The sequence below is a fragment of the Cavia porcellus genome, unplaced genomic scaffold (genome assembly GCF_034190915.1).
Source record: "Cavia porcellus strain 051 isolate PalLab524CR breed Dunkin Hartley unplaced genomic scaffold, mCavPor4.1 scaffold_20, whole genome shotgun sequence".
Lineage (NCBI taxonomy): Eukaryota > Metazoa > Chordata > Mammalia > Rodentia > Caviidae > Cavia > Cavia porcellus.
The window spans coordinates 40200526-40220618 of NW_026947503.1; the positions used below are offsets into that span (position 1 = coordinate 40200526).

At 38.3% G+C, this 20093-nt stretch overlaps 1 long non-coding RNA gene across 1 annotated transcript in view; it reads right to left on the reverse strand.

Annotated features, from left to right (window-relative positions):
* Positions 1–2777: 2777 nt before the first annotated feature.
* The window catches only part of LOC134471873 (uncharacterized), a 59875-nt gene continuing 42559 nt past the window's right edge, over positions 2778–20093 (reverse strand). The window contains exon 3 of the long non-coding RNA XR_010041580.1: positions 2778–4016. This is a non-coding gene — a long non-coding RNA (uncharacterized LOC134471873). The remainder of the gene's footprint in view (positions 4017–20093) is intronic.

A 20093-nucleotide genomic window follows, 5' to 3' on the forward strand; every position in this document is an offset into this window, starting at 1 on the left:
ATTTGCTTATACCTGCTTTTTGCCCCCTTGAGTGATATCTTGTGTTTCTCTCTCTGCCATAACAATCTTAGCCAGAACTACACTAGACCAATTGGTAGACTGATTCACTAGTCACACACCCTTAATCCCAGCATCACGTGCCCTAGATTCAGCCACCTCTGAAAGCATCCTATGACAAAATGAGGTTTTGGGGGTACATCTAGACATAAGCTATAACACCTAACAAAAGTCCACAATACAATTTCACTAACTTTATTCCTCATGCTGCATGTTACATCCCTAAATGTGTTCATTCTACACATCTACTATTTTTTACTCTTCGATCTATAGCTCTCCATTTCCTCTGTCAACACCTATATCCATAACCAACCATGGCTTCATTATCTATCTGTTTATTTAAGATTTCATATGCAAGGAGTGATTAAAATATATGGTGAATATTTAAATTTAAAAACACTTATTACATTAAAAGACACCTTGCCATTCATCTCCCTCAAAATATTGTCCCTCACTTCTAATGCACACAACCCAATGAAGGCCATTTTCCTTGAGTGTCAGTAGAAGTTGTGATTCAAAAAGAATATGATGAATAATGCTGCTGAAACTGAAAGGCAGGCTCAAAGTATATTATGATGAGTCTTCACTTGCCTTATTCATGGGATCTGCACCCTGGGACTTCTGGGTCTTAACCAAAGACAAAATAAGCATGAAAGGTAAATTTTTTCAACTGATGCACTGCATCTAAATAGCTATGACTACACAACTAAAGACATTTACCAAAAAGGACTTCCAGATCTGCTACAGAAAGTAGCAAGAATGAGGAGGTAAGTGGGTTTAAAGTGAAGGAAGATGTTTTGAGGGGATTAATGACATCTTTTATTGTAGTAAATATTTTTAAATTTAAATATTCATGGTACATTTCGATCCACACACTATATGATGTACACATATATTCACTAGATATATATATTCACTACATATTTCTCATATAAATGAAATCATGCAATTAGTTTTTTTCCCTATGGCTGATTTATTTCATTTAGTATAATGAGATACATATTAAAAAGGATCATAACTTTTAAGTGCTTAAGTAATGCCATATACATGAAGGTGCTCAAAATATGTTAACTGATATTACTTTTTTAAAAAAAGTTTTAGGGAGTAAGTAGGTGTCATAGTAAAAGAGTTAAATGGTAGCTTCCTTTTGCCTTTCTAGGAAAATTCACCTTCCGATGTATGCCTACACAAGTAATTTATTGAGCAAATCTGGCAAAAACTGAGAGTTCTCTTAGAAGTGTTGAGAAAGCTTTTTAAAAAAGAAACTTTTCCCTGTGACCTTCAGAGTTTATGGTTTAGTTCACAATATGCAAATAAATGCATAAAACAAATGGAGGATAAGTCCAAAAACATTACTTACACAACAGCATGCTCCTGTGAATTAGCTGAATTCTCCTGTTCCTTCCTTATGAGCTACAGTCAGAAGAGGTGTGATTGTGTGAGTTTAACAATAGATGTTAAACAGGGGATTACAATATGTTTGGACTTAACTGGGATGGGGGAGGAAAAATAGAGCTAAAGGTATATTTAGAGATACAGGGGAAAAAATCACAAAATTTCAAGAGTCATCTATGGAAGTTTTCAGCCAGGTGATAGAAGGGTCTGGCTTCTCTAACCAGACCCTTAGATAAGTTGGCTGAGGATTTAGCTCAGTGGCATATGCGCCTGCCTTGCAAGTGTGTGATCATGAGTTTGATCCCTGGTACCGATAGAAAGAAAAAGACCAAAAAAAAAAAAAAAAAAAAAAAAAGTTGTTCAGTGTAAAGATATTAATGTTCCTAGGTTGGTTCATCTTTCACACAACTGGAGTTATGTATTCCAGAGCTAAGTAAACCTTCTAGAGGGGAGATCTTTTTTTCTTGTAGGTAAAACCAGCTTCATCTTAGAGTATTAGAATTACAGATTTAAAAAAAAAATACATTGGCTTCATAAATATATTCAACACAGTAACTTTTGTTTTACATTTAAATGGAGTTTGAATTTTACAAAGGGTTCCCCTACCCTCCCCTGTACCTCATGCGTGATCCTCAAGAATCTCAAGAAGCCAAGCTTGAGCCAGTCACAGGCTGCAACAGAGATCCAGGTCTAGTGAATGGTGCAAAGTAAGGACTGTAGCTGTCTGACCACTCTGACTTCTTTCTCTCTTTTTCATTTGTGCCGGGGACTCAGAATCCCCTCAGAGTTCAGCAAATGCAGAAGAGCCTTATCTGAGGGATGTGCAAATGTGTTCAAAGCAAGCAATTGCTATATTTCCACAATGGCAGACAACAGTTACTAAAACACAATCACCATCACTCGGCAAGAACAGCTCCCAAGCTGTGAGGGCTTCCCAGGTGAGTCATGCCACAGCAGCAGTTAAATGTGTCCTAAGGAAGAGAGAGACTCAGGTAGCAAGTGGGCTGGAGATTAAGAGAGAAAAGGAAGTGAGCGTCTGGAGGAAAAACATCAGAGCTAACCACAAAAGCACCATCTCAGCAATAGGAAAATTAGTTTTCCCAGGGATGGGAAAAATGATGAGGATTTAGAGGGAGTGATTGAGATTACTCTTCTAAGATGTTAATTTTTCTATAAAAGGGTGTTCACCCTAATAGTACCTTGTTATTTTACATTTTGTAAGAATTGGAGTGAATTTGGGTATGGTAATGATAATCAAAGAATAATTAGATGGGGGTATTTGTTAGGTTAGATAATCACATTAGAAATTTACTCATTTACTCACTCAATAAAATGAAACCATGTGTATCTGCTCTGCATCAGCTTTTACATTAAGAGTCCAGTATAAAAATGTAAGAAAAGCCAGGGATTTAGCTCAGAGCCACAAACACCTGCCTGGAAAATGCAAAGTCATTAAAAAAACAACAACAACAAAAACAAGACTGGGCTTCCATTCACCAGACTGAGGTTCTAGTTGGTTCTTTTGTTTTAACCCTAAATAAAGTGATTCTCTCTTTTCTTTATGGAGGAAGCTTCCAGAGGTGCCTTTAACTACACAGTGGTAACTCATTATTTTCAGGAAATTCTGGCCTTGTAAAATATGCAAGTCTTCTTTATATATTCATAAAATAGCCCAAGAGGTCACGATTAAGCATTTTTAAATGGTGAGAGTAGCAGGTAAAGATATCAGAAAACAGATTTCTATTGCAAACGTGTTTTGTAGTAATATCGCCTTTGGCCAGTGCATAGAAATTGTAGTCTTACGAAGTGCAAAATCAGCTCCATTCCACCTGTATAGTAAGGCTGCTGTAAAGATGAAATGAACCAATATGTGTAAAAATGAGTAAAAATCATAATGGATTCTGTAAAAATATATTTTTGTGTATCAAATGTACTGAAATTGAGGAGGAAGACATTTTTCTAAATAGAGAAAAGCTTTTACATCATTACTGTAAGTCATCCACCAGTATTTTCTGGATGAGCACGTATGATTATGCTGCCATGAGTGACACACGATAATTCTGAAGCCATGGAGATAAAGACAGGTAGTGTGAAAACTGCTTGATAGGTAGAGGAAAATTTTCTCGGGGATATACAATTATACACACTTACCAGTATCCTAGGAACAAAAGTCTGCATCTGTATGTTAATGCCTTATTAACTTGAGTCACTTCCATAAGGCAAAGGCTTTTCTCTCTTTAGTACTGAAACATTAACAGTGGTGCACCCAGGGTGCGGTAAGTGGGGCAGACAACTTGGGAGCATTTTTCCCTTAGATGGAAGTTATTCTGCTTATCTTTCCTACTCCCGCTGTCATGAGGAGGAGGGAGGACCACTTCTAGAATATTTTAAATGAGAAAATCTTTACTGGCTTCCTACCTTGGGAATTTCCCCGAATCAGAAGTGTTTGAAAAGATAGCAGTGGCTCACAGGAAGCAGTCCTGATGTGGAGCAGTTGCCTCCTGAGCAGAGCAAAATATAACACAGCAATGATGGCATGGTGTCTCATGATGTCATCCATTGTCCTGAGGGGAGAAGTAGAAATAGTCTGTGCTTCAGGTTATGTGATTTTCCACGACAGAGTCTTGAAAAAGACATTAATATTTATTTTACTTTTCATTTCTGTTACTTTCCATTTCATTTAATTAAGAAAACAATTCTGATGTATAAGTGCATATGTGTTTCTATTCATGCAATGCAATGCCTAAAAGACTGTCATCGAAGACTGAATGAAATAAGAATCTTTTCAGCAACACAACGTACTTAGTACATGTGCTGCTGAATCTAGCACAGAGACTAGAGCTTTTAATATGTAAATATAAAATGTATCTGGAGAGAGGGAGAGAGAGAGGGAGAAGAGAGCGACAGAGGAGAGCAAAACAGAAAAGGAAAAGAGAGAGACAGAGACAGACAGAGACAGAGAGACAGACTCAATTCTCTTATCACTTTCTTCATTGCTGGGACAAAATTTCCTAAACCCACAACTTGAGGATAGGCTTATTTTAGCTCACTGTTTTAGAGCTTTCAGTCTCTACTCAGCTGGCTCAAATGCAGAAACAGCATAGTGGAGAGGCCTGGCACAGAAAAGGCTGCTCTGGCAGGCTGACCAGGAAGCAGAGAGCAAGGGGAGGGAGATACCCCCTTCCAGAGCTCACCCCCAGCTCTCACCTCTCCCCAAGAGCACACTCAGCTGCAGCATTCACTAGTGACTGAGCACATCAATGAATACCACATCCATGTGATACAATCACCCACCAAAAGCCCTGCCTCTGTCAGGGACCGTTTGGGGATATTTTTAAATCTACATTATAACCTAAACATGGGAGAGTTAAGCCATTTAACCTTAAACAAATATCAACACAGATTATCAATATACAAATTGCTTCTCTACCCAGAAAAATCTTAGAAAACACAACACATAAAAATAATGTTTCACAGATACAATGTTAGTAAAAGTAAAGCCAAGAAAATGTGATAACCAGGAAATCCAGCTTTGGCCCAATCTATAGTAGGAGTTTCTATACATTACAAGATAGCAGATGAGTTCTAAGTATCAGCAAGCAGAGGAGAAATAAAGATGGAAGGCGAACAGCATTTGAAAGCCATTACAAATGCACCCCCCCCATTCACAAGTTTGTCTCACTGGCCATATTAATAATAATTATCTCACATCTTCTGGCTCACCATTCTAAAACTCAGACTTTTGATTTCTTCACTCTAGAAAATTGGCTTGAGAGACCCTAACATGTGAAATTTTTTCTTAAAGTATTGTTTCCTAATTGGGAGTGATTTTGCTCCAAAGAAACAATTGACAAAATCTGGGCACATTTTTGCTCATTACAAGGTGTACTGCTGGAGTCTAATGGGTAAAGCTGGGCATGCTAGTTACATCTTGTCATGCTCTTAACAGTTCTCACAACAAAGATTCTGTGGTCCAAAATATAAATAGCACTCAGACTGAGAAACCTCGTCTTGAGTAAACAAAGTAGTACTATTTAAATTAGTCCACAACAGAAGGTAACACAAGAAGCGTGTGTGTGTGTGTGTGTGTGTGTGTGTGTGTGTGTGTGTGTATGTGTGTGTGTGTGTGTTCATTCAGTGGCTCTTTGGGTGCCCTTCTATCCCACAAATCTCCATTCTGCAAGCAGCTGGTCTGCTCCCAGTGGAGTCTGAAATATCACTGATTCATCACCAACTATCCATCTCACAATAGGGAGGAAATTTAAGACCAGTCCTATCAAAGGAAGTATAAATCTGCCCTTTTTGTTCTTTCTTAAAGAAACAGAATTTAATGATCTCAGCTGGGGCCTAATGAGCCAGTGTCCACATCAGAAAAGCTGCTCTGTTTTTTGACATGTTTGACAGCAAGTGAGGAGGAAATAGGGGGGAAATATATTGGAAGACTAATTGAGCACAGCAGCTGAGCAATTCATGGAAGTCTTGTCCTCTAGCTAAAGGTTGTTATGCTTCAGCGGAGCCACAGACAGACTCTACTATGAGTGTCACTCTTCTATATAGAAAAAATATGACTTGAAACACTACAAAAGCTGGAAGTATTGGGGAGATAGGTTGATAGCTACAATAACTGCTGTCAAAAGAGAACCACCAAGCTGCTGCTAACAGTATGATTTTGATGTAAGGCGCACCGTGTGAAAGGGTGCCAGGTGCTAATGCTCTGCTTGGGTGCTGAGGAAGCAGGGCTGGAGTTTGTGAGGCCACTATCAGAGAGAAGACTAAACCAATCCCATGAAACAGGGTCTTCCTGCAACATTTCTAATATATCCAAGGGGTCCCAGCACAGAGAGGGACTATCTCCCCGATACAGTTACGTCAGCTGAAAACAGAGGAAGACACCAGGAGGATGTAAGAAATTGTCATCTGCAGGCAGAGATAGTGAGATAGTGAGATAATGAGAGAAAGATTTTGAAATGGCCTCAGGCAGTGTAGCCCAACTCTGGGCTTATTGGAGATGGCCAAGTCAGGACCAGTCAAAAGCATAACAGACATTTCCCAGCACTGATCAAGTCAGACTTGGAGGTGAAGCCCACTCTACCAGGTGCTTGATGTTTGATTAATTCTCATCTCAGTTTGTTGTATTAATTTAAAAATGAAGATACGAATAGACCTCAGAGCATTTTTAACTAAAATCATACCAATAAATTATTTATGAAAATTACCTTGAATCATGTGTAGGAATCAAGACATAGGAGCCAGTCTTGGTTTGCACATATAATCCCAGCATTCAGGAGGCTGAGATAGGAAGGTCTATGCACATTTAAGCCTTTCCTGGAATACATAATGAGTCCCTTTTTCAAAACAAAACTACTTCTAGCATGTACTATACACATTTTTGGGACCATTTGTGGATATGTCGTTAGAACTGATTGGAATTATAAGCAGGTCTGCAAGTGGTACAAGCAACAGCCCAAGCGAGTGAAAACAGGACTTTCAGCCACTAGCATACAATCTAAAGGGTGCTGTAGCACCTAGCCATGGTGGGAATGTGTCATCCAAAAGGCATGTTTTAGGAATTTAATCCCAAATACAACAGTGTTGGGTGGTAAGGCATTAATGTGAGCCCTTTAAATTGCGAGTCTTTTACTCTCAGGAACAGATTGGTACTAATCATAGAAGTAAATGAGGTTGCAATTTCAATTTCGTGTTTTCTGGTTATCTCTTACCCTTCTGCCTTTGACCATCAGATGACACAACCAGAAGGTGCTCAACAAATGCTGGCATGGTAATCTTTGAGTTCAGGGTCTTAAAAATTATAAAAATAAATATCAGTTCTTTATAAATTACTCCATGTCAGGTATTCTGTTATAGCAGCACAAAACAGACTTAGACACACCTGGAATGTTTTGCTTGTAAAATAAATTCTCTGAATTAAAGAATTCAAAGTCTTTGCTAAAATGTGAGCATGCCCAAAATGTTGCCATTTTTCTAGTTACTAAAACTTATCAATAACTATTTGTACAAATAAAGGAATTGTGGGGGGAAATTGCACTAGAATTGGAATTACCAGATTTGCAATTTATAACCTAAGTGTTACTGGTTGGGTGACTTTAGCCAAATAATCTGTCTGAGTTGCTATATCCTTATCTGTAGTCAAATGCAGCCCCAACTGATTCTCCAATTGATAAATGCATTATAAGTATCAAAACAATAGTGGAGACGTAAAATTTCAAAGTACATCATAAACAAATGACAGCATTACCAGTATGGTTATTCAACAAGGTTCATCCACATATACATGAGATAAAAGATTGCTTTAGTAACAAGCTCATCTTTAAATATAAATAAAAACAAAAAAGTCAGTCACTGAAAGGCCAGTATTAGGGTTGAGGGAATGAGCACCATGAAACAGCATTGTGTAGGAGTATCTTCTACATACGAAAGGAAAAATAGGGAATTACAGACCATGGAACAGAACTTTCCAGAAGTACATATCAAGTATTGGAGGCAAACACTAACAGTGGGAGGTTGTATGCCTTCCCTCTTAGAATCCCTTCCATAATCCTGGGATTATGAGCTCACAGGATGAGTACTTTAGTGCTTTTCTTACATCTGTATTTTGTAGGAAGATGCAAAAATGCTTGGAATAAGAGCGTCAGGCACCACCCAGTGAGACCTACCGTCTTGAACCGGGGTGGAAGTAGAAATAAATGAGGGGTAAGAAAGGATTCTGAGTGTATTTATCTCAGAGTAGGAGATCAATAAAGAGACAATTATAAACATAATGAAATTGCCAGCTCCTGTACACTAAGCAGAGACTTAATTGGCACAAGTTCAGCTTAACTCTGCTGAATAAAGCTGAAGCAGATGAATAGTCAAGGGTGCCACCAATCAGAGACTCAGAATGGTGGAATCATCTTTTCTAGAAGTCTGGATTTCAGATGAAGGAATTCAATCCTTGAAATTCTAGGCTTCCATCTAGGAACTGACTTTCAGGGCAAGGTTAGCAAGTGTTTATGAACTATGAGCTTTGCCATATGTTGAATCAGTTGCTATGCTTTCTTCACATTAGAATGTGATAAAATGCTTACTGTGATCATTTTACATAGGCTCAAAGAGTCTTAAGAAATCCCAGATAGAACGTGACAACATCCATGTTCTTTTCTATGTACCTTCTAATACCCTGTACTTAGCAAATGCTTAATTAATACTAATTTATTGGGAAAACATTGAACTACATTTTACTAGTCATCCTGCCAAACAGAAACATGTCGATGTACACTGTCATTTTTCTTAACAAGATAATGAGCTGTACACTTTCATCTCTTGGACTCCATCAGCATAATAAAAGACACCAAATAGGAGTTTAACAAACAGATAGAAGTTTTAATTAAACTGATTTGAAAACTTGGAGATGCTCATTCAATACAGAAGTATTTCACAAAACATTTTTCTGAAAGCTTTCAGATATATAACACAAAAATCAGTATAATCTTTTAAAAGATAGATGTAGCTACACATTAGGTGGTCTTTTCTTCATTTATGGAGAGAGAATTTTATTTTGACCTTCAAAATGCTTCATTGGCAATCATCCATTAGTGTGTCTCTGCCACTCCATCTTCCTTTTAATCTAGCAGGTGCAACACTGGCTGCACATTCTACATGGGCAGTTAAACCCATCCAGACTTCCTCCTCATGATCATGTGATAGTAAGCTTCAGAATTCTACCTCACCAGCCCCTTACCTCTGTACATATGTTTCTCAAGATCATTCAAATTTTTGGAAGAGTTAGAGAAGTGGACAGTTGGTGGAGAAACGTCCAGCTGTTGGCATGGCTGCAGACCATCCAGTCTTTAACTTAGAGAAAGAACACTGCACATTCTCAACAGGAAATCTAAGGTCCTTCTTGAGAAGAGGAGAGAAGAGAAGAGAAGAGAAGAGAAGAGAAGAGAAGAGAAGAGAAAAGAGGAAAAGAGAAGAGAGGAGAAGAGAAGAGAGGAGAGGAGAGGAGAGGAGAGGAGAGGAGAGGAGAGGAGAGGAGAGGAGAGGAGTATCTGCATCAAAAACATCCCTCAAATTTCTGAACTGAAACATCACTGAATTCCATGGTTTTAATTTTCACCAGGATTTTCTTTCAATAGCTGATGTCACATTGCTGTTTGCCTTTTACTGTACTATATAGAAGAAGAGGAAATGGTTGCTACCTGGGAGATAAGGACCAACACAGAAAGCTCTGTGGAACTACCAGATACTGTCTTTAGTCACATGAAATGGGAAGGAGTGACATAGTTCATCAAAGGTGACCAGATTTTTCTTTCCATTTCTAAGAATATATGTAAATATGCTGCAGTGCACAGTAACATGGATTCCCATTTCTGCATTCAACATATTTTATACCTATTGTAATGAATCCTACTGGGCATTCACATTCTTTTGTTAAGCTAGAATTGGACTAAAATTAAGCCCTCCCAAAACATCTGTCAATGAATTATGTGTCTACTAATGGTGAATCACTTGCCAGCCTCTGAATATAGTGCCTGTCTGGTGAAGGTGTTGTTTCTAAAACTCTATCTCACAGGTTAACATGGTTATATGAATGTACAGGTTGACATGTTCCATTTCCTCTGGAAGCCCTATCTGGCCCATTTAATACAAAACATTTTCCCGATGCTGCATGTTCAACATACCATTTATTTAATCCTACTTATGTGTCTTCTCCCCATCTTTACTCTAAAACATTCTTAACACCCACCCCCCGACCCACTCACACATATACATAGAAATCTAAGCTCCCAAGGGACAGGGGCTCATATTTACATTTCTGTCTGCAGTGTGTAGCTCAGTGCCTTCCACTAACAAGTGCTTTCCAGATAGGTGGAATAATATACCTATGTTTGTGCTTCTATGAGTATAGTCAAGTCTCAATAAGAAAAATTATTCCATCCAATTAGGACACTTGGGGTCTCAATCTGGAGAGAAAAAGGTGAATTTGAGCACATACGCTATTGGGTTAGGAGTTAAGCATAATGAACACAATAATTTAAAAAATAGGATGAGATGGAGAATCATAGAATCTTCCACTGCCATTATGACACGATGCCAACAGCACAGTGAAGATTTGTGCTGTAGACAGCGAGTGCTTCATGGGCTAAAGCCAAAATAAATCCTCTGATCATCTGTTGTGTGGATTCCATTGTAGTGCACATGCTATAGCTAGATCAGCAAATTTACACTCTAGGCCTGTGCTCTAAAATGAGGCAAAGCTTTGTTATGTGTAACTTTTGTCAGAATGGCTTACTTTTGTGTAATTATAAAGGGAAGAGAATGTACTGTTCTCCTCTGAACCAATAACTCATGGGATTTATGACAGTACATAAATCAGCTTTCTATTCTAAGCTGTTGCTTATCCAAGGCCTATTCATTTATCTATTGCTCCAACTGTGTTTGTTAGTCAAATAAGTGTTGTTTGTAGACAGAAAAACTGTTTTGGGAAACAAAAGGAAACTCGAAGTACTTTACAATGTGATCATAAATGACTCTTTCTGTCTTCACTGCACACACTGGAACTTACCTCAGTCAGATTCAGCAAGATAATCAGGCAAAGCAGAAAGTCCAGTAATACACCTCTGAGTATGCTGTCCCTATGCAAGTTCATTCATCAAAACCACAAGGACAATAAGAGCAGGTGAACAAGCTTCTTACTTCTAAATGTCTTCCTAACCTCTTCACTGATGACTAATACCTATACTTTGTTTTCAGGAATGATAAGTTCTTTTCTTTCATTGTATATGAGATTTACAATGGCATATTAATTTGAAGTGGGTAAAAGGCACTAAAAATTTGAATTCATAACAAAATAAGAGAATAAAATGGGGAATAGGATGTCGGGGACCACAAATTCACAATGGCTAATTTTGCATACTTCTCTAGGGGATAAAATGGAGGCTTGGGGTTATCCATACCACCCATCTGAGATTTTCCATTGACTTTTCTTAGCATAAACTCATCTACACCCTCTTGAGTCATCCCAGGATTATACTCTAGAACAAGCTCCTTCTTAACATATGATCATCCATGCCCTCTTGAGTCATCACAGGATTATACTTGCCCATAGAGTCCTAAAACATCAGAGTCTTCTGTCAAATTGGAATCCTTCACTAGCCTCGCCTATCACTGTATACACCCAATAAATCATAGCTGTTTGGGAATATGAGGAGGAGGACCCGTCAAGAGACACTGACTTCCCAGCCACTCATGTATTACTAAACTCATCTCTGTTTTTTTTTTTTTTTATTTTTCTTGTCGTAACCTTAACAGAGACAATTGAGACTTTTCTTCATTGGATCCCTAATAATAGGACTTTAGGAAGATAGAGGCTGATTGGATGGAAGTTACCTAGTGAAGGAGAAAAGAATAATAGAGTAAAGATTAAAAATAAAGTCCAAATTTAGTAGGGACTATAAAATGCTTCTACTCTAGTTTTCCAGAACCTTCAGCAACTGTCCCTGACAAAGAAAATGTCTGCTGGAATAGGAGAGAGCTTAGTAAGTTACATATCCATCTCCTTTCAATTTTGCTCCTGCAACATTAAATATTAGTCTGGGCTTGTGATAATGACTTTTATTTTTTCTACTAGAAGTAGACGATGATTTGTTTCTTATCATTTCAGTTGCAGATTGAACTGTATTGTCCCACAGAGCATACTGAGGTCCTAATCCTAGGTGTCTTACTTTCTTATCACTGAGACATAATATCCAATGCCCTTAATTATAATGAGGAACGATTTATCTTGGCCTACACTTTGTAGAGGTTTCCATGTACAGGTAGACATGGCAGAGGGATGTGGTGGTAGACGGTTGCTCTGGGCATGCCAAATAGGAAGCAGAGACACATCAAGGGAAGAAGGAAGGAGATACATCTTTTTTGGTCACACCCTCCATGACCCACCTCCTCCAACCAGGCTTCACCTCCCAAATAACATTTAGCTATAGGCTCATTAGTGGATTGATCCATTAATGAGTATCACACACACATGACTCAGTCACCTGCCAAAAGTCCCACCCATGAACACACGAGTCTTTGAGAAGACATCTGGATATAAACCACAATACCAGATAACTACAAATGTGTTCTTTGAAAATAGGGTCTTCACAGATATAATCCAGGTAAAATATAGTCATGTTAAATTAGAGTGAGGACTCAATCTAGGGATTTGTGCCCCTATAAGGAAATGTCACTTCAGAAGTAACTACTGTGGCTTTCTTTGGAGATGAAGAGACATAGCCATACAGGATCGTGTGCCAGAACCGGCCGAGGCTGGAATGAGGCAGCTACCAGGACAGGAAAGCCCAGGATTTCCTTCAGTCACCAGAAGCTGAAAAAGGCAAGAAAAAATTCTTCCATAGAGTCTTTAAGGGACTATGGTCCTGCTGAGAATTTGACTTTGGACTTCACAAAACGAGAAAAGATACTTAAGCTTCTAAAATTCATGACTGCTTCCTCAAGATAGAAAAGAGATGGTAGCTTCTTGACAGAAACTTGGTTCAGGGTGAAAGCAGTGCTATAATGTTCCTTCCTTCTTTTCACCGAATCTTTACCCTGTTTCTTTTCTGTCAGTGATCCAAATAATATTTCATTCTTTCCATACTTTAAAAACAAAACAGGAATTAGGCTACTCGGTACCTATTAACAATTCTAAGACAATTAGGAACCTCAGAGACTTTAGAGAAGAGAGTTAGGCAGGAAAGAGACAACCTAAATATTTCATTCAGACTGAGAGTGAGCATTGACATTTCGCAGCTTTCCGGAATTCTCTGAATTCCCAGTGATGCAATGTCTTGGGTGTTGAATTCAGTGCATGGCAGTAAGGGCTGGAGCCTGAGGGTGTTGTTAGTCCTGCTGCCCCTGCTGCAAAACACAGAACAGAGCTAAAAAGGCTTAAAGCTCCTGGAAGTTTTAAGACGAATAGAAAGATTTTCTTGTAGGAAAATTAAAATGCAAATTGCAATGTCTGCTTAATATCCTTTGGAGGATCCTAATGCTATAAATACACTATTTACTCCTAGACATGTGCATAGGTGCGTAATTGTGTTAATATGCAGGAGGGCAGCTCATCTTGCTTGTAAAATCTCCCCCTACATTTTACAGCTTTACAAATGTCAGGCAGTTAGGCCATAACTCTCCTGTTGAGGACCTCATTACCTATAAAGCATTCATATCTGCCACATAAAAGATGCAGGTGAGATACAGGATTGGCAATTCATACATCTTTATCCTAACTAGCTGGTCTTGCTTATTTTTAAAATAACAATTGCATTTTTTCTGGGAATCTTTTACAAAGTACCACTGTTTCCCTGTGTGTTCAACTAGAAGGATGAAATTGCCACTCAGAACATTCATTTTCTCTGATAAGTAAACCAGTTGAAATGCTTTCCTAAAAATAATTCAGATAAAGTCCCAAAATTTGAAGAAATTTTGCAACTATTCGGGGAACAGGAGGTCTTCAAGCTCCCTTACTTGGTTCAATCAAAATTGTAAATTAGGAGACAACTGGTCTGACTCTTCGAGGTCCCTCTCTCTTGTGCTGTACTTACCCCTGCCTCAAGAAAGCCTCGGGGAAGTGGGAGCCTTGCTTCACAAGATCTGTTGTTTAGGGCAATGCCTTTGGTTCTTGGTCTTTCTTTGCCTCTGGAACACACGATTAACATAGAAATCGCAGATAAATGTTCTCTAGGGTGTTAATAATTAAGACCTCTGGGAATTGAGCAGAGGATTTACACTGGCTATGAGTGTGTGCTCAGCACTCTCAGGACCACACATTAAAACCTCTAATCATTGTCACTGGAAAAAGTAGCAAGGGTCTCTCATATTTCAAATATAGAAATTGGGATGCAGAAAAAGCCAATAAGTACCCTGGCACTGTCCAGTGAGCTCTAGGACCACAAATGTAAAGTTCACCCCATGAAACAATGTGATCCCCTCCTTCAAAGGAAAAATCATTTCTCCTCAGTTTAGATCCTGAATCAGAGCATTTTGTCTGGCAGCCTACTAATTATTTCATGATTAGTTTCTCTTCAGGAAAAGATGCTAACCTAGAGGAAGAGAAATAATGATCCTGACAGGGGGAATATTTTTCTCACGTGTGGAGCTTGCTGCACCCAAAGAATACAGACCCATAGCATAATAAGCAAATCCCTGATTGTTTATGTGCAGGGATGATGGAAAAGGGGTGTGGTATCCCTGAGTGTGAAACTAAATTCAATTTATATTCCCTAGGAAAATCAGCTAAGCACACTTTGTATTCAGCACGGATGTGAATAGATTAACTCCTAAAGGAATACACATAAGAATCTCACAAAAAACAAAATCCTTAAAGAACTTAAAATGCATGTGCCATTTTATGCTAATTCTCAAGTCACTAGGACAAACTCTAGCATGTCATATATCTATTAAGGCTTTTTGTGACCATTCTGTTTCACTTCCTCACTTAGATTTTTGAGCCAAATTTCAGTGACTTTGCTAAAAATATTTCATTCAAAGCAAATACTCTATTTTTTCCCTGAGAAAGTAATGGCTAGTTAGGTAAACCAATCATCTGAACTTGAACTATATTGAAACTAATCCTCCCTATTTTAACAAATTCTTTTGAAAATTACACATTTACTATAGGCTAGAGGCTAAGGCAACGGTGTTTCTAGACATTACTGACAATGGGTTTGCAAAATGAGTGAAGACTCTCCTTGAACATAGGTAGCATCATCTAGTAGTATGGGAATCCAAGTGGAAAAAAAAAGGAGAGAAACTCAGATATACATACCTTTGACCCTTATTGAAATAATGCATTTTTTGTTTCTGCTTTTGCCTGTGGACATCAAACTGCAAATTCTTCAGCCTTTTAGGAGGATTATAATGATCCTATAGGTAGATTAGAGACCTTCATCCTTGTTTTGGGCTACTTTATTATTTCCTCATACTCTGGAGCTTCCAGATTTTTAGATCAATAGCTATTGGTTTCTTTATCTCTTCACTGTGCAGATGGTTGCTTTGAGACTCATTATTGTTCATCTAGAGCAATTTAGTAAGTTCCTTCTTATTACATATATTTTTTTTATATTTGATGTATTTGGTTTTGTTTATCAAACTCAAATATAACATGGAATGTGAGAAAGGTGTGCACATTCAGTTCTTGCAAGCCAATGAAAACTAGCCCTGCATACTACTGCCAAGACCATCCAAAAAATCGACTCTGAAACTTTTCCCTAAAATAGTATCTCACTATATCAGGTATCAAGATCATCTTTGCAAATGCAAAGTGCTTTGGGAAGGATACAGAAGAGAGTTTCTACAAAATTAAATTTGAGACAGGGGTCTCCCTGGTGCTTATTTCAGACAGCAAATGGAAAGAAGAGGGCTAGGAAAGGAATACCAAGAATGAGAGTAAGAGACCTAAGATGGCTATGTTTCATCTATCTTAAATGAATACGCTAGCTAAAAACAGAACACAAATATAGAGGTAAAGCAGAAAGATTTGGAAATGGAAGAAATCACAATGAGAGAGAAATGTATATCCCTAAGCAACCTGGTGCAGAGTGAGCCTGAAAAATGTAGCCTTCATCTAAGCCACATTTCAGGTTGGCAGGATATTCCAGGGAACAGAGCCAGGAAAACTGGGGATACATTTTCTTCATATAAGCCATAGAGCCAAATATTTTTAAATAATTCTTTATATATTCCAGACTATCTGGACCTCCTTGAAGACATGAGAACATCTGTCAGAAGCTAAGATAGAAGTCCATCATCCCAGAAGTTACAGAAGGTATCTATCTACTGTGTGGTCACTGAGGTCGCTTCTCAGCCATGTACTCCTGGTTCATTTTTTGTCCTTCCCTTGGTCCTGTGATTTTCCTCCCATGTGACTTCTCTATGCCATTCCCATATCACAGTAGGTTTCCTGGTACAGCATCAACGGACTGTGGATTCAACCTCATCTGTACATGTTATGCTAAGTCTTTGGATAGAAAGATAAAGACCCAAGAAACCACATTGTTTCTTCAGCTTCCACTAGAGTTATCCCACGGGAACTCTGACTAGAAAAAAAAAAGTATTGATAGTCCTTCCTTTTTTTTTTTTTTTTTTTCCTACCAGGAATCAAACTCGCAACCTCACACTTGCCAGGTAGGCACTTATGCCATTGAGCTAAACCCACAGCTCAGAAGAGTTACTCTGAATCTGACATGAAACTCCCACCCCAGCTTTCCAGTGGACCCAAGGTTCTGCTCATTTGTCAGTGTTCCTCTCCTAATAGGCTGATCTCACCTCTCCAGAAGTCAATATTTCCAGAGAAAGAAGGCCTAATACTGTCTCTCCAGAGCAGATGGCTGCTAATTGCCACAAGTAAACAAACATAGGTTGCAAACAGATACAACTTGCAGCTCTGAATATCATTATTTTTCAAGAACACCCAGGGTACCCATTCCCAATTAGTGAAGAATGTGAGTCTGGGAGTGGAACTGAGGGAGCTCTACCAGTGGGGCTTTGCAGGGCATTCACACTTCCATCTTGCAGGCCCTGGATCAGAGAGGAAAACTTCTTCGGGAGCCACTAAACCTTGTTGCTTTTTGTTTTCTCATCTGTGAAACAGAGGGTAATAAAACCCCTCTGCTTCCTCACTGAGTTTTATGTGAGTGAACTAATTAATGATTGCATAAAGCCTAATACAATGCAAAATATAATTGAAAAGTTTAATCATCGAGGTAATAGCCCAATAATAGTAGGTTGCAGGGTAGTGATAAATAGTGCATTTAAATTGAAGATATTACCATTTTGGTATTTTTCTCTCTCTGATCTGCATTTTCAAATTAGCAGCATATATAATTTGATTTTTATTCCCATTTTTATAACAGTATTTAATTCTCCAGTGCTGCCTTCTCTGTTGTTTTCACTGTGATACTTTAGCCACACAGAGATCACTATAGATTTCGGTAATAATTGGGCATTGTAATTAAAAGACTTTATGCCCAGGAGTCCTAATACCAAAATAGATGAGCAAGGATCTGACTACTTCTTACACAGAGAACTCACTGTTTGCATTTATATTTTCTAAATTAGATAAAAAGAGGTCTTCCAAACCCTTTGATCTCTTTGTTAGACTACCTTTCCTTACTTCTAGGCCTTTGTACAAGCTGTTCCCTCCACCCAAAATTTTCTCCTCCCTTCCTTCACAACAAAGTTTCTTTCTGGAAAATTCCTACTTTTCTGAAAAGTAAATTAAATCTTATTCTGTGACACTTTCCCTGGCATCACCAAGATTCCTAGGGTCCTCTCATGTTTTCCATTCTTTTTGCATAGATAGCCAGCTGTCTTCACTCTGGAATTAACACATATATTGCTTTGATTTGTTAACAGTGGGTTACATCACAAAACATCAAATCAGTTAAGAACAAAAATCTCCTCTTCTAATATACATGAAAGTCACTTCCTTAGTGCTGTGAAGGTACAATGTAAGTGCCTAAGAAATATTTTTCTAACGATCAAAGGATTTGAGTGTCTGTAGGTGCATTCCTGAATCATTTGTAGTTGTGTGTCATTATATTTTTCATTTAGTAAGTGTTGTATAATGTGTGAATATGTAAAGATTTTAGGAAGTGTTCTCACATTGATATAGTTTTGAACTGCATTATGCTCAAATTTATTACAAGAAGAGGCTTCCATAAATTAATCCCCACCACCTTTCTAATCTCAAAACTTTTCTACTTTAATGCCAGACACAATGAGGCACATCTGTCATCCCACTTGTCAAGAAGCTGAAAAAGGAGGATTTCCAGGAGTTTGTGGCCACCTTGTGCAACATAGTTCAAGGCCAACTTGTCTCAAAAAGGCAAAACAAAATACATTTTTTCCCTCCAATCAACACTCTCAGGTGGTGCTAAACTTTTTGCATCATTCCCATTGCATTATGCCAATCTGCACTCCTCTCATAATGGTGGAATGATGTTTTCCCTTGGTTGACAACCTCTCACTCATCCTCAAGTTTTTTCTCATCTTCTCTGTGTGACTGCCTTTGACATTCTATGTCCCGTCTCAAAAATGGGTTCTCTTATTCATTGTGTATCTCCACTATCTTACAATCCACTATCTGGTATGATTACAAAACATGGTGACTAAATTTTTTAGTTACTATAGCAAAAACATATGGCATGAATTCCCATCAAAACACTCCCTCTCAGTTGAATCAGTTCTGGAAGTCCTTTTCTCATGCCTTTGTTTGTCCGTCATAGCTGTCTCAGTGTCTTGAATTTTACCTTTCATGGTCCTTTCAGCTTTGGAGAAGAGCCAGCAGTCCCATGATACCAGAGCCTATGAATAAGGTGGTTGTGTAGCACCTTAATGTTTCATTTGACACAAATTACCATAGCCATTTGAATTAATTCATGGCATCAAAGGCACTACGAAAAGACATTCACAAGAGTTCTTCTAGAACTGCTTCACTAAGTGGCAAGTGAAAGAGTTTTGGCCCAGGCCGGACACTGTAGCTGGAAAAGCCTCAGCCGGAACCAAGGGGCTCTATCTCCTCCACCCCTAGAAATCTACCTCTGGGGCCAAACTAGTGCCAATGGGCTACCTGTGCATCCCTAATGCCCCCTCAGGCACCACCCCTAACCTAAGCTACATATAGGCCCCACTCCATGTATTCCATGGAGAAATCACCGACCAGGGTGCAGATGCCACGCCTCAGGGGATCGGGGGTGTCTCTCCCCTCATTCTCAAAATAAAGGTCTTTATATTTCATACTTCCTATCTTTTCAGCCGCCGCTGGTCCCCCACAGTTCTATCAACAAGAATGATAGGATAAGTGTATACAGAGCTAGATTTTTTGAGGGAGATTAAAAATAATATGTCTTTTCCTGCAACAATTTTTAAAAATTTTCCTTTAAACATTCACTATTGATTTTGGTGATACTTTCTACCTCACATATTCCATTATTATAAGTGCATATTTGTATACCTCTTTCCCTTCAAGAGGGAAACTCCTTGCAGATAAGGGTGGTATTTTTTTTTTTCTTTAAACAGAAGATTTTATTACAGAAACTGATGCATAATTAAAGTTTAATTAGTCATTGTCAATTGAATGAATGAATGCATGCATTAACTGGTGGTATCTATGCCTAATGTGCAGGCTAACTAGAAGAAGCCCAGAGTCCTGTTCTTTTGCTTGTTAACTACAAGGCACAAATTTTTCTATTTATCCTGGTTTATTTTAAGATATATTTGAATAAACATTGAACATATTTTTGCTAAATTTACTTTACATTACTTTCCTTTGACAAAATGTTTATGTGTGCCACCCTTCCTTTGTCCCTTAGGTCCCAAAATACCCCATTATACAACCTCAGGTTCCAATCTCTTGAAATAAATTTGAGAAATTTTTCCAAGAATACCTTGAAAAGAGATTTTTCTTGACAACACCACTACTGCTAACAAATAGAAATTTTGCAACTGCACACGAAAACTGTCTATCATATCTGTGGCTTACAGAACTTGGAAGGGAAAAACAGTGATTGTGAGTATTCAGGATAAACTCAGCACATGCTAAAATTTAAAGATTCTGGTAAGAGTCTTTATTTGAGAAATATATGGATTAAATCTAC